This window comes from Ptychodera flava, chromosome 1 (assembly GCF_041260155.1).
Source record: "Ptychodera flava strain L36383 chromosome 1, AS_Pfla_20210202, whole genome shotgun sequence".
In the NCBI taxonomy this organism is placed as follows: Eukaryota; Metazoa; Hemichordata; class Enteropneusta; family Ptychoderidae; genus Ptychodera; species Ptychodera flava.
Window position 1 is genome coordinate 45298679 of NC_091928.1, and position 16641 is coordinate 45315319.

A 16641-nucleotide genomic window follows, 5' to 3' on the forward strand; every position below is an offset into this window, starting at 1 on the left:
CTTGTCTAAAAGCGGGGACGAATATATGTACAGTCACCCGTTTATTCAGTATCTTTCAACATGTCAAACAACATGTGTTGTATCTTGTATGTAACAAAATTCATGAGAAATGGCCGACTTTGTCCCTTTAAGACTGAAAATCTGTGTCTCATCGAAAGTCTTCATATGAATCACAAACTGTACAGCATCACAGAAGTTGTGAAATGTATACACGACAAGCTAGACCCGAAGGAATATTACTGGCTTAGTAGGGAAAGTTCATGTTTTCGAAATTAAAATCGCCCCTTAGTTTGCAATTTGTTTTCAAGATGTGTTGGACGTAATATGAAATACCAGGATTATTCAAACTAATCACATCATCAATACACCTTTGGGTGTTATTAGAACATGTTACAACTCTTTTAGACCGAGACGTATGAAGAGACTGCATGAATTCAGCTTCCCATGGATGAAAAAATAAGTATCCAAGAAGTAGTGAACTGTTTGCCCAATAGGAATGCCTATTGATTGCTGAATGTCATGCCAGCAACGGTGATATATACACGATATACGTTGTCAATTAGGAAGTGTAGCATCTTAATTACTTCTGTGTCGGTGTATTTGCATTTGGCATCACTGTAGCTACTAACATAGCCAGAATTGTTTGACAACAATGTACTCTGAAGCATAGAATAATTCTTTAGAATTTTTCAATATCCAAATCTGGTTAATCCCTCTGGTTTCATAAACCTTGTCACATTAGTGTACACGATTTTATAGTGGATAGAATTGTAGTAAAAGTTGTGGCAAGCGCTTGGTTGTACATCTGCTGGAATCAGCTATGGAAAGTTGTTGATAGGGATTCTAGTGGATTTTAAATGTAGTCGAGGTAAAATCTTGTCACCATTCGTCAGCTTAATGCCAAATTCATTTGATACTGATGAATGATACTGAAATATTTTCTCTTCAGAAAGGGTTAAGAGACAGTAGATGGTATTACTCGCACCTGAATTAATTTTCAGTTCATTCATCAAATACTGAAAGTAATATTGCGGGTGAGAAAAAATGATGTTATTTGAAGCGTTGTCTGCAGGAACAACGGTATATCAAGAGTTTTTGCAGTGATCCGTAGTCATGTGTGCTTCTAGTTTTTTTTAATGTACATGGTGTGAAACAGATTTACGTTGTGATACGTTTCAGAAATGTCACATGTGATGACACAAATTCAGGCCGAATCTGTGCAAAATACATCATAGAAACAAACGGGGAAATGCTGATCCAGCTACAATTGCCCCGTGATGCGTCACCAGCTTTAAAATATGTATGCCAACTAAAGCCTTGCCCGAAGTTAATGGGAATTTCACTGTTTCAGACAATCTGACTCAAATGGCCGTTTGAGGGCCGGGCAGCGCAGAGATAATTGACATGTTGTTTCTCAGCCATTTCAAAACCTCCAGAGAAAGAAGCTCATCCTCTTCTTTATTAAGTTTTCAATTGTCACACATACCGAAATAAATTAAGGATTCACTTAAAATTGGGTGACACATGATTTTTCCTTAAAGTATATCATGATTTCAATTCATTTGTATTGCCAAACAAATATTTAATTAGCATTAAACTTTTTCAAAATGAAAATAAAAACTTTTTGTGCGGGCCCCTAAGAGTTATTTAGTGTCCTTGACATATTGTGGTTATCTTTGGATGACTGGTTTTATGAAATAGTCTCGATATTCCGAGATTTGATTAGTTTGGCTAAAACAGTCACGAATGATAGAGCGTCCGATAAAGAGTGTTCTTTCCGGTGGGGTTTTGTATTTTTGTAGGACATAGCTTCGTGGTGTGTCTATTGCTTTGTTTGAGGGAAGTTGAGGAAGCTGTCAGTCGCCTCGTCAAGTATTTTCTTGTCGCACATATTTTAATGATTCTACGTACCAGTTCCACGATATCGTTGATGACGCTCTGTGTCACTTTACAGTGATAGTTTGCATTTTGCCGCTGTTTATTACATTCTTTAATGTAATCTGTTGTATTCACATTATGCCTATTCCTTGATCTAAGGGCTTTATTGTGATGTGTTTGATTTTTTCTGCTCGAGTCATGTTGTTTCTGATATAGATTTCAAAAGAAATTTTCGCTATCTCAATCTTAGTTGCTTTGTTATCCATTGTCAGTGGTGTCCACATGGACTTATCTTTGAACGAATGTCTGGTTGATTGTTTGTTTGTTTAGCATGATATAATGCAATCTCAAGACACGAATAAATCTGTTTAAGTCTCGAACGAATCGTTTCCTTGGACAGAACAAAGAAGTAGAACACATACTAGTATATATGTGTTGTTGTTTTCGAGGTAAATTGCGCTTTTAGTATAGATTATCTCAATATCACATGTCCGTAACCTATCTGTGATCTGTGTACGTCATGCCTTGAAAGAAATGAACTATTGAGAGCTCAGTTTTAACTGATATTTCTCTTTCCCTCGTACAAAGTTTTTAACATTTTATTTATTTATTTATTTATTTCGACCTTCAACACAGATATGATACAGTTTAAAAACCATAAATACATCCGCACTTACAGGAGAGTTTAGTAAATGCATATAAACGTCGTTACAGGAAATGTCAGCCAGACAAAACAGTCAGAACAACGATAAAATTAAAAAACAAATGCTTTTAGCTTTTCTTTTAAAAATTGAACATTAAACTTTGGCAAAACTTTGATAAAATCCGTTATAGATCCTTGGCATGCGATTTAAAGATAAGGTGCTGGTGAATTTAATTCTACCACCAGGTTAATGGCATGCCCCTTTCCGTTTGCACTCAAAAAGGGCATTTAGCATTATATGATTTGCGTACAAAATAAAGGTTCGGTAAAACAACTAAAGTCTTCATGCATGGTAAAGGTTGGCTTTATATCAGTTATCCAAATCAGTTAAAAGTACAGTTGTTTCTAAACATTTCATTGCAACTAACCATAATATTAACAATATTAAATTTAGGGGTATTTCCAAAGTCTTTTCCCGCTCTGTACATATCGGAAAACAACGGAGTTCGTATCCGATTCTAATACTTTCACCTCACCCTATATCAATAATAGAGACTGGTAGTTACCTTTACAGCAGAGTCGAAACGTTGTTTTTTATTAGGTCTCTTAGGTAGCCCATTTTTACCATCTCACCTTATTATAGCTTGGTGTGACAACACTGTACTAAGCCATCATTTCAATTGTTAGAATTTTTCCCTGTCTTTCCATTTTACTTGTATATTACTGTACATTTTAATTTCATATTGTCTTTCTGTTGATCTTTTTACATCGTTTTTATGACCCTGCATCATTTTATCTATGAGTTTCTTCATTTACCCTTGACTTTCTTCATTAATATTCAGCCCTTGATAAGGGCTGTCGGCGTACAGTCGAAACGTGAGGATTTTAGCAATAAATAGTCAACCTTTTACCATGCATGAGGACTTTAGCAAACCAAACCCTAGACTTATATTCTTCAAGTCTGGCTACCCTTTCTTCTGTGTCTACTGACTATAGTAGGACTGATCGTCACAACTTCTACAAACTAAAAAAATAAGGTCAAAAGAAGTAAGCGCTAAAGACGGCTTTGGTAAATAACACAAAGATGAACTCATGAATAACCATGAAATCTTACTTTAAAAACATTACACAAATATTTAACAAAATTACGCTGTATAGCTTCTAGCTTGTCTGAATACACTTTGTCAATACAATTCCAAACAACTGAAGCATATTGAAGTTTAGTTCTAACGAAAGTTTTGTAAACCATGAACAAGGAATCCACCGACAACCTTTTCACAAACCTTTTCAGAATACCAACTAGTCTTCAAGCATTAATGACAATGGAAACAACATGAGTTGCAAAGTTAACTTGGTGTCTGTTGTCATTCCAAGATCACTGTATCTATAACCTGCCTTCAAATTATGTGCACTATTATCATAAGCCCTGCAAAATGGCAATCTTTTCAAATAAAGACTGATTACTGTTCATTATGCATATTTAAGGTGCACTTTTCATTTCTCTGTCCACGTGGACAAGCAATTGATATACTTCAGATTTGATACATTGAACAGTCATTCACACTACGTATTATCTTAAACAACTTCAGATCATCTGCAAAACCTAATGAGCCACACCTGTGGAACCCGTGACTTAACTAAAACAGGATCTGATCTACCCCATTTAATATTAACTACCTTGGATGTATCAGTCAGGTAGCTAGCAAACAAGTCAAAGAAGTGTCTTGAATTCCATATTTACCAAGTTTGTATACTAAATATTTATGATTGACTTTGTCAAATGCCTACGAAAATCTGTATGTATGACATCTAACTCTTTTGCCCTATTAATTGCAAGATGAGCTTCATTGAAAAAGACAAAATATTAGTCAAACAGGATCGCCAAAGCAAGAAACCATGCTGTTGTTCAGATAAAGCACACTTTACATGGTTATATATTCGCCTTGATATCATTTTCTTACACATTTTTGAAACAGTTGATAAGAAAGACACTAGGCGATGATTTCTGTCTGCTTTGGTACCCTTTTTGTGTAAAGGCACAACCAAAGCTTTCTTCCACTTTGTAGGGAAAACTCCTTCATGGCTAAACCGATTAAATATGACAGTTACACGAAAACGATTTCCCTGAAGCTTACCGTTACTTGACAATTGATGCCATTCTCGGGAACTCAGAAAGGGGAATATAAAAAATGCCGTGACATATATACTTATATGCATACATATTACATCATACCTTTTTCAGGATATGGTAAATGGGGGTTCCCTAAAATTATCAAAAGCATGATTTACTTAAACCTTTGGATCATAGGATTGTTGGATAAATGTTTTATCACCCTCGGCCGAAGTATCAATTTATTAAAACAATCAACATTGTATTGTAAAGATGTCATCTTCTCTGAGGGTTGTCCGAATATTATGATGTCACTTAAAATACCATCACGATCACCATGCTATCACCACTGAGAAAGGAAAAAAAGATATTGAGCAATTAGAAACATTCCTTTCATAAATGTTTAGCATTTACAGCCTTCAACTACTCTCTATTTCCTACGCGGGCATGTAATTTATACCATTTCGTAATCGTCTACCTTTTGTAACAATAGAAAGAAAATTGTTTCCAGGAATTCAAAGAATGCATACCGCGTTTGATAATTAGCCCCTTGCCATAGGGGATTACCAAGCTCCTATTTTCTTCAACACGTTGTGCAGATGAAATGACGTGATGTATAAGCCTCATGGGGATGCCATGCAAAATTTAAATTGTTTCAATTTCTGCACGAAATGAAGGGAAAATAAGGCTATAATACTGATCAGGAGAAAGGGTTTGTTATTAGAATAAGAAAAAGGGACCGCCAAACAGTGCACACTACCAAATGCGGTAAATACCCTTGTACTGGTTTGCAGTTTCCTATGTAAAGTGTATGTGTAAAACTAAAATAAAAATATACAATCACCAATATAAGTCCAAAACAGAGGTTCAAAAATTAAAATGAGGTCTAACTTTCCCAAACAAAACCATCGCATTATGATTCTATGCAGAAATCTGAGATAATGTATGTATTTGATCTTAGTTGGATTTGACAAAATTCGTTAACATGGAACAGAACTTATGTACACACTGCATTTGCAGATGGTTTAATAATCAAAGGAAACTACGTTCTACATTAGGAGTATACTTACAGACAACAATCAAGACAAGGACAAGAATGATACTGATACCAATTATGATAAATATGCAGATCACCTGAAATGAAATAAAATTTGGTTTTAAAGTGAGGGGAAAAGGGCATCTTTGCTTTTTCTTACATAGAGAGGTTATTACATTAACAATTTCAAGAAAGCACATTCACTGAAAATGACACTGAGTACACTAAACATTAGTTAGCGTTACATTATGTGAAAATTATTTAAATGACCAGTCAGAAGCACAATGGTTTCTAAAGCAAGCCTCAGCAATCATTGTTTGTTCCGTATTTCTTCATCATACATCAAGAAGGTTTGTTTAAAACCGAAAGACACATGAGCACAGATCAAATTCATGGAATGCACAAATCTTGGCACCTATTTGTTGAAGATCAAAATAGTTTGTGAAACCTAATTGCTTGTTGGGGCATTTTAGCGGTATTGAAGGGATACAAAAATCGTGCATATTCACTTCATCTATTTCTTATAAAATACACTTGTAACAGCATTCAAAAGGAAAACCATGGAGATATTGAATCTTACAAGATAAGAGGTTGATTAAACCTTTCATTGGCAGTCGTTACCTTCACAGATTTGCAAAAGAAGGTCCTCTTCACTTTCGCTGTAGTTTTTTTAAACTGCAGTGCAGAGGTTGCCAGACGCTCTAGTTTGTGAAAAATATATATAAATTTTGCTTCAGAGACTTTTAGTCGAGAATTACTTCTATCTCTCAAGGATACCTGTCTACCAGGCGGTGACATCATGCTTTATAACTAAAGTAGTAAACTGGAAAAATTCCCATATAACTAAGGATATGTTAGTATTTAAAATTTTTCAATGAACTGGAAAATCTAAAATGAAAGACAAATAGCAAATAACACATCAAAGATATCGTGCTTTGTTTCCATGATACCTAAGACTCATTAACGAAATAACAGAACAAATTGATTCGACAAGTGCTGTTATTCAGATAGAACGTTTCCTTTTTTCCGGGATTCAACTTGTAATAAAGGGTACATAATTGTGTCACATTCTGCAAACTGGAGTACTCATATCATTTTACCCTTAATTTTGTTCAATAATTATCACTATAAGTGTACAGTTAATGATGTACAAGGTGCCATGCAAGTAGCCAAACTATGCACAACATGTCTTTGTTTTTTTTTGTTACCACTGAATAGAGAAATATAACAGTGTACTAAAGAGAATCTGACCAAACATATAATTCTTCTTATTCCGGGGGAGTATTCAGTACTGACCAGACTGAATTTTTTTACCTGATCTGATATTCAACTCAGCTATATTTTCTCCCATCTCCAGGATTTTATCTATGTTAACTTTCATTAACTCAGTGACGTCCTCAACATCATACTTGAGCTGTTGAATTTTCTGTTTTTGATTGTTTGAGGGATCTTTCAATGTGTCTTCTGCACTGTAAAAATTATGAAGTGTAAATATGGCAATATTAAATTGAGAATATGATTTCGATGTTTTCAGTGCCTATAAAGTATAAAGTTTTAAAACATATATAGCAAAAACGTGGGTGGCGTTATGTTTGAGGTGCCAATAACAACTAATGGAAGACGTGCACCTACATGACAGAAATGTAAAACGTGAAATGTAACAGCTAAAAGTAGCTCAACGCAAAAAAGCTTCGCAGTACCAATTTTCCTTAATTGTAAGCACGAAAGAAAACATGTATTTCTAGCTCACATACGCCAACTTTTATGGCTAATATGCAACACCTCATATTGGATCCTTATCACCTTGATATCAAAGTGCGTGTCATGCAGCCATATAAAGTAAAATAATAACTGAACCAGTGTGCTGGCTCACACATAAGTGATTACAGAAAGGCCTGCTCATTCTGTTTACAAGGGCACAGGTGCAAAACTGGCTAGACAGTGAACTGTTACTGAATCCAACTATTGAAAGCGTAGGTGTGACAATAGAAGGTATCGCGAACAAAGTCTATGTCCAAAGAATGCTCTGAAAAGAGGCCCGCCAATACATTGTAGAGAGTGTCAAACACAAGAACATCAATGTGTCTGAGGCCAATTTCTTGAAGAACAGACTCTGCCTGGTCGTGGACTTGAGAAGTTTCAAGCATTAAAAGTTTCATTGCAATGGCCTGCGACTAATGAACACAAAGGATGGGATGCAGCTGGAAATACGCTGAAAAACCACTGTCACAGCAGATCGTTACAACAGGTTGATGTCACATCTAGTATTCCAACCTTTACAAATGCTGATTACTAGAGTAGCTACATGTACAGCAAAGATTACAAATACGTTTTCCGTAAAGTTTGCCATAATTATAACAATAACATTGATATGCGCCCTATGTAGAACAAGCTGAATACATCCAATTTCACATAACTTAAATGCTTCATGAATTTGTGATTTATATACTTGCATTATTCAACTGAAGAAATATGCAGTTAATGTTGAGAAAGTAAATCATATATCATTAAAATACCCTACACCATAGATCTCCACTTATTGTTACTGTGACTGCTATTCCCTAGTAACCTTACGGGTGTCTTTACCCGTTCACCATGGTGGTTTGAAAAATTCCAATTATTATTCAGTTTGATAAAATTGAACCTCCCGGGACGGAGATTAGTTGAAATGGTAAAGATACCAATATGGGGTTCATGTCGAATTCTTAAAGCTGTGATAGACTTGTATTGGGAGTCTTAAAAGAACCTAATGCAGGTAGTATGTGATAGGCATTTTCAATCGGGTTCAAAATCACAACGTACAGTATCCAGTCACCTTGTAGAGAAGCAGCAGACAGAATCCCTCGGCTAAATCTCCTCTCTCAAAATGAGTGGTTCAATAATCAGCTAAGTTGTTACATTTTTCTGACTCCAAACGTTGTACAGTTCAGGAGCACTCACGCTCGAACACTGTAACTATATCGAAGCAATGAATACACCGTTTAAACTGGGCAAAAGACAGCCCCGGGGACCACCATCAGGGCTTTCAAATGAGGGTAGAAAATATGGTGTTTCCAATCTGGTTAAAATCAACAACATACAATATTATTCAAATGATCTGCACTGACCTCTGAACTCTTGCTGGAAAATAAAATTTAAGATTCATTCAATTTTGCATGATTTATCAATTGATTATTCAGTATTAAAGACAACCGTAATTGTCCTGTTTTCTCAAAATTTAGATGCAGTTTGACTATTCTTTCCAAACTAATAAGCTTGAAATTTATAAATCCACATTTATGAGAAAATCAATTGACAATTATCACGGGAGACGTTAGATATTAAATTTTTAATCTATTTTATTCGTCGTTATGTTTCCTTTCGCGTTGTACATGTACTATGCTAACATTGAAGTACAGATCGTCAATTGTGATTATTTACATAGTAGGAGTAAACTTTGATATAGACAATGCGCGATTAGACATTTTAACTACTATACGTATATTATGAATTCGCCGCAGGCAAGTTCTTAATCATATATAGTCGTCACTAGTATGAGCGAGGAATACATTATTCACGTTCTTGTACAGAACAAATGCGAAAGGACCTCTCTGTTTACACGTATCTCAAGCGAAGATAAAAATCATTTCAAAGACTAGCCTGGAAAATTACCGAAGACAAAATTACGCTGTTTCGAAAAGAAAATTGGTTGAATTCAACAGGGCGAACGTACAGCGAAAATGAAGTCAGCGTGGAATATCTGTTGTGCTGCACAACAAAATAAATGCAGTCACTGATGTTTTTTTACAGAAAAGAAAAACACACAATATAAACAATGCAGCAAATGTCATGAAATCTTCTTTATCGAAAAGGCGTGCTGGCGTTACCAGGACATGCGCTTTTTCATTTTTGCTGTAATACCGTGCCAGACGCTGTTTGCAATTCTTATTGGACCCGTGGTACATGACTATCTTCGAAGTTCATTTCCCTGATAAACTATTTAATCAATGCCTTATTATTGTTATTATTGTTATTAGAATTTATTTACAGAGGGTGATCTGAGTTAGGAATCAAATTTTGATTTGCATCAGAGCCCTCAGAGCTCCAAAAATGTACATGCGTATGAAGAGCATATACATGTACATACGGCAAGTGTTCAACTTAAGGATAAGTTCCATCTTCGTAACATCACAAAAGAATATAAATTAATCTTAATCTGAACCTTCATTTGTAAACTTCATCATAGGATGATCTAACGACTTTACTTTAAAAGTGGGCAAAGTTGAGCTGTTTCTAATAGAAAGGAGAATTGTATCCCAAGTACTCGCAGCACGGAAAGAGAAAGACTTTGATCTATGGTAGTCTTTAATTCGGAAGATAGAAAGTAGCATGACTTGTAGTACGGATGTTCGACGAAATTCGATGAAAAACGTAAGTAAAGCAAAGGGGTGCATACAATTCAATACATAAGTCAATTGGCAACCAGTATAAAGTCAAAAAGATAGCTCGCGAGGAAACACACACATTTCAACCCTTAAAATTTCTCTCCCAGCACTTTTTTATTAGTTTGTAAATAAGATGAAAATTGGACTTCGAAGTATTGCCCAAAACAGTACAATAATAATCAACTAAAGAAAGGAACAGAAAATTATACACAACCAAATGTGTACTCTCAGTGGTAAATGGTCCTAACGGTTTGCGAAGGATACCAATTCTGATAGAAAGTTTCTTGTATAGATAATCAACGTGAACATATCAACTTGACAGTACATATGTGCAGTTACGTATCGATGAAGCTAATGGTGAATTTGAAATGCTAGAATATACAACCACTACAGCATGGATTGTGCTTTCATTGACATTGTTCCGATTATTATCGTAGTCTTCAAATTTGATTTTCATTACACGACATTTTGAGGTGACAAAATTGCTAGTCTAGATGCAACAGTTGGCCCCTTACTTATTGCAGTGGTAATTTTATGTCCACTGCATGAAAGTAGTTTGTGCGTGGAAAGTTCAGGCGGTGGCGGGACCGAAGATTTGTGGACACAGGAAATTATCAATTTTTATTTGGTGCCCCCCTAAGAAAATCCCTACTCTCTTATTTTGCAAGCAAAGCTGCGTCCAAAGTGGCGACAGAACTAAAACAAAAGGACTAACAATTTGCCAAATGGATGCATTTTGTACTTTGTCATGCACGTACGTATTGTGTCAGACTCATAATAGTGGCCCATTGTACCGAAATTTACACGACAGACACAAATTTGATCGCCGGGGATGAACCAGACACAATGTTGTTTTTTTATATTTACAAGTAAATTTAAGATCGATACAATACCTTGTATCTTTTGTTCACAGACTACAAAAGTGGCTTTTGCATGTGATAATACACATCAGCCCTATAGGGCGCATATAGTGTTCCTTATACGAATCCTATAGGATTCTTATATATTTATATATTTATATATTTATATATTAGAGAGCCTATGCTGCCCGTAAAATATCACCAATTCGATTACTTAATTCCACTGCCGTTTTTATAATTTGCCGAAGTCAAAATGCTCAATGATTTTCACTTCAGGTACACTATTTTTTGCCAATATGGAACCAAAATCAATTTACATTCAAGATTTGATTCGAATTTAATGATTGATTCTTAAGCTATCTTACCACAGACAGACAGACAGACAGACAGACAGACAGACAGACACACGGACAGAAAGACAGACAACTAGTTGGCTACAAAGTCGATATCCTTTTAAGAATTGTGAAAGAGATCATATACTCTTACCTTCCCGTGCACGTAAATCTGGAGCTCTTCTCTTTCAATACTGGAATTATTTTAAATTTGGTTGTAGAAGCTAACAGAAAAATATATATTATATACAAATATTTCAAAACAACACTGCTGAATTGTGCATTACTATCGTCTCTTGGAAAACTATTTCTCACCAAAACAAAAAGTGTCTTAATTTCGAAACTATGTTATCTCTATGAGAAAGGCACATCAATCTGTAGCTCTACAGTAGCCTAAATATAGACAATGCGCAGTGGCAGTACTGAAATTGGTAGTATTCAATGTACTTTAATAAATTCAAAAACACCTTGAACAGCGAAATTTGTCTGGAATAGTACATTTGGGTAGGGTACATATTATTGAAATATTTAACAAAACTAATTTTGGTGTAGAAATGAAAGTAGAACATAGGACTCTAAAAAGGCCTGATAACAAGACAGGAAATGATTTCCTGTCATTATTTACACATTAATTAATAAACAGATGGGCTCACTTCATATTATTCGTAATTCTGATCAACAAGAATGGAATGATGATCACAATAACTGTAATATTTAGCTTGCGAGAGTCTGAAATTCTACCAAACAAAATTTGCAAAGCATGCGTATGCTGGTTGGTACATGGTTTACTATTCAAATAAAAATAAATTATTTTCTTCCAGGAGAAACGCAAACATCTAATAATACTTCAAAAAACTTGAAAAAGGGAATTTTCTTTGACGGTTTCTGTTATATTTCATACTCCAACCGTGAAAAAGCTGATAATTGTCAAAATATTTGTACAAGAAACGTGCAACAAAACATCACTTGATAAAAAAGAGTATCCTGAAAATGTCTCATATAGAGGACATTTTTCTTACCTGATCTTACTTGCGTCAGGTCTATATTTTCTACTTTCAGTAAGTCTTTGACCTTATTAACATCATGCTGACGTTTTTGAAGGTTCTTGCTTTGATCGACGGAAGAATCTATCGATGTACTTGTTGCCCTGGGAAAAGGGTGTTATATAAATAAAGCAGCAAATAAAAATCTGGATCATTGGACTATTTAGCGACAATGTTGTACACACTTTGTCTTACGTATTCCAATGCCGATTGGTCCCTGACTGTTGAAATATTTTTACTCGGTATTACTGTAATGCAAGCAGTCAAGAATTACATCTATACATTGTTACCACTCGATGACCTGTATCACATAATGCCAATAATGACACGTATGTTTAATGACAATACAAAATAAGCATTAAATGCAAACAAGGGTATCAAAATACGATAAACAACTGAGAACTGAGATTCGGTAGAGGTTAATTGTTTTAGTGACCCTGTAATGTGGTTTTTCGAAAACTGTCAGGAAAAACGGGGATGAAATTTCATATTAAATGGGAATAGTTGCAAAACGATGTTATTAAGGTTCCAAGACAAGAAATGTGACCTTTTTAATCTAACAATTCTCTAACAGTTAATAAACTCAGAACCCCTGTAAAGTATACATTTTCTGAAAGCCTACATATATGGGAAAATTTTGGTAACCACAGTGTCACCATTGTTTACATAGCTATCATGTGACAAGATAATTTGCATAATCTTTCAAAAGTCGGTTTTCCCTATGTTTTGTCTCAATACTTCAAAATCTCTGACTCAAACTTTCTGGAATGCAAGCTGTCACAATGCTCTTTCAAAGTGTGTCTCAGATTTTTTATATCTTGTTTAGTTTTTTTGGAGCACAATTTTAAAGAAATCAACTACGGTAAAATTCACTGCTCTGGAAGTTTTTCTGGCATAAAAACTGTTTAAGAAGGTTTAAAAAAATTCTGAGACACACTTTTGAAGACCTGTAGGATAGCTTGCACTCACATGAATTTCAGCCACATATATCAAAGCATTGAAACAAAACATAGGGAAAACCGATTTTTGAAAGGTAATGCAAATTACCTGTCACGTGATAGTTATGTAAACAATGGTGACACTATGGTAACCAAAATGTTCCCCTATATCTAGGCTTTTCGAAAATATACAATTTACGGGGGTTCTGAGCTTACTAAACACTAGAGAATTGTTAGTTTAAAATGGTCAATTTCTTGTTTTGGAACCTTAATTCCAATAAATGGCGCCTATTTAACCTTTTGATTTGTTGTTTCTTTGTAAGCACTTGAAAATCTACAAATATTTTTATGTTAAACATCCTGAAGAAAGTTGATTTTGAGACTACACAATAACTTTTTAGGTGCAGCACACGAGAGATGACATTTACTTTTAGTATAAACTGTGGGTCAATACCTGTAGTGGTGGTTACGTGATGCATTTTCTATCTTTTAAGTGCTGATTTAGACTTTGAAGACTTTTCAGGCCGCCAACTTAGTTATGGTAGATTCTAAAGAGGAGCAACTGAATAAGTGTAAAAGCAGAGAGCTGCGAACGAGTTCTCGAACTATTCGCACCAAGTTTACAATAAGGCAACCCTGATCGATAGCCTTGTATGAAGGACTTATTATGACATACCAGGACAAAATTCGTAGTGCTATGGTTTTCTAAAGTTTTCCAAAATTACTACGCGGAAACAGCACATTATTAACCGTATAACTGCTGGACGAGTGTTTGTAAAGCGTGTCTCCACAGTCACCTCGGCCGTGATTTTTTTAAACTTCATAGCGTGGGAAAGGAAGATGGGGACACACAGAACAGTCGCAGGTGGGTAAGCTTCGTTAATGGCTTTAGTCTGCAACAATGTGTATTCCCGTTGTAATCAGTTCTCTGTTTTGTGTCCCTTGCACCTTTCAATTAAATGGATTATGCTGGATGTCAGTTATTGGAATGGTAATGACAAAGCGACATGTTGAATTCATACTATACAGCGATTAAAAGACCCATTGTAAGTTCATTCCGCATTTGTCACACGATAAAAGTGCACTGGCAACTGCTTTTGTTGCTGTAGAGATGTGTAGCATGCATCAACAAACCTACTTTGTCAGTTTAAAGGCACAAAACCGTGGGTCAGTTCGGAAATTGATATAGGAAAGGTAATGTTGAATTTAGGCGAATTATGTTCACATTTTCGGTCATGGCGAGTCTTAAATAATCAGGCTATTGATGAATGTTGTCAGATTGTAAATCGGACATAAAGAAGAGGACAGAATCATGTATACTGACTGCTTAGACATGGACACTTATCGAAAGTTACACGAAACATTGTGAGAATGGGAGTTACATAAATTATGCTGTATGCAACAAGCAATCAATGTTATTTATAGAATTTACGAGAAACCTAGTTGTTCACATTTGGTTTTCAAATAATAAGGACGAATGCGTAGTGTGTAGATGCTATATTTTTATGGCGGATATAAAGATTTTATCTGCGGCGAGTAGCTCCATAAAAGCATTTGTCAAATTATGAAATTGACCCGGCATTTGTATCGCTTGACGTTTCACCTTTTTTTAATTTATGAATGTATTAGCGGAAATTTTGGATATTAGTTCGTCTGAGCCTTCTTCAGGTAATCCAGGTCCGGCTACATTTTGTCATATAGTCAAAACTTGCGAACGGCGACCTACAATGTTCTCTTGAAAAGAACAAGACAAACACTGAAATAAATAAACGTTTGGCAAAATTGGCAATACTAGGGAAATTTAATATTTCATCAACTAAAACTGTAAATTTCTGACATTTTTGGTGCATCAAATCGCATTAAATGCCTTTTTTGTTTTTCAAATAGGCCAGGATTCAATTACCCCAAATTTGAGTGAAACAACAACTTCATTTCAAATGGGTTGCCACCCCTTGACACTTCGAGAAAAAAATTGAATTATTCAGCTTTAACAAAATAAACCTTATTAACGTATATTTATTTTAGTGTTGTCCTTCAAGTTTACGATGATTAATAATCAGTGGTACATTGCGGCCAGTCGATGTTCCAATTTATACAGTCAAATAGAAAATAGAAAGTAGGCTAATACTCAATTTTTTAAAAGTTTAAAAGTTCATGTTTATGGAGCGCTTGTTGTGTCCTTTTCGAAATGAACGGGTTTTCAGCGCTGGTGAAATTACGAGAAATCCGTGACATTATTCGGCCAACCATTTTTTCACCCTGAAATCACAAATTAAAAGTCGAAATATTGGCAAATTTCATTAATTCACCGTTCGCTTGACTATTTACATTAAATTGGACCAAATTTCGATCATTGATGTATTTCTTAGCGCTACATTTCTGAATTGAGAATAACACGTTCGGGGCGGTATCTTTCTCGGCCTAACGTAATTTTTCACCCTGAAATCAGAGAACGAAAGTTGAAATATTGTCAATTTTCATGATTTCATCGGTTAACACAACCATAAAAAATATGCACCCATGATGGCATCTTCTACCAAAATACAGAAAAAAAAACACCGGAAGGAATAGTTTTTATCGGATGCCTTATTATTAATGGCTGTTTCCATCCAACAAATCTAATCTCTAAAAACAATAGTCAAAGACAATCACAAATGTCAAGGACACAAAAAGGCTTCTTCAACAAGCCAAAATCAATAAAAAATACCAGAAAACACCATTCTGATAACATTAGACATGGTATCGACGTACACAAACTTGCAATAAAAAGAAGCCACAAACGCCGTGATGGTGGCGATGGACTCTAAAATAGCACCACCCAATACAAACGATGTCAAAGACCACAAAAAACCTCCATGAAAGCCCTACTGTCGATTATTCTCAAACAACATATACTTAAATTCAACGGAGAATATTATAAACAAACCTGTGGAGGCAAAATGGGCTTACCAGCCTCACAAGAAATAACTGATACCAGCTTCTATGCTACACAGTAAATCTCTACTCGGATCAAATATTCCTATGAAAACATTTCAGAGACACCATTTTCACTATTTACATAGGAATAGAACGTGTGAACTTCTAACAATTGTCGAGGAGTGCAAGACCCTGCACCCTCCATTCAAATTCACATTTGAACATTCTATCGACAAAATCTCATAGCTTGACTTAGTGGTCTTCAAAAGTCAGAAATATAATTGAGCGAGTAGGCTCGAATTGAAAAAACACAAAACCGACTGATACGTTACAATATTTATTGAGAAGTTCCTGTCACCCAAACAACACTTACTTTCAAAGGCTTTATTAAAGGTATATTTATTTTGATATGGTTTCACATGCAACATCAAAATGGTCGATTTCTTCACACGAAAACTTCA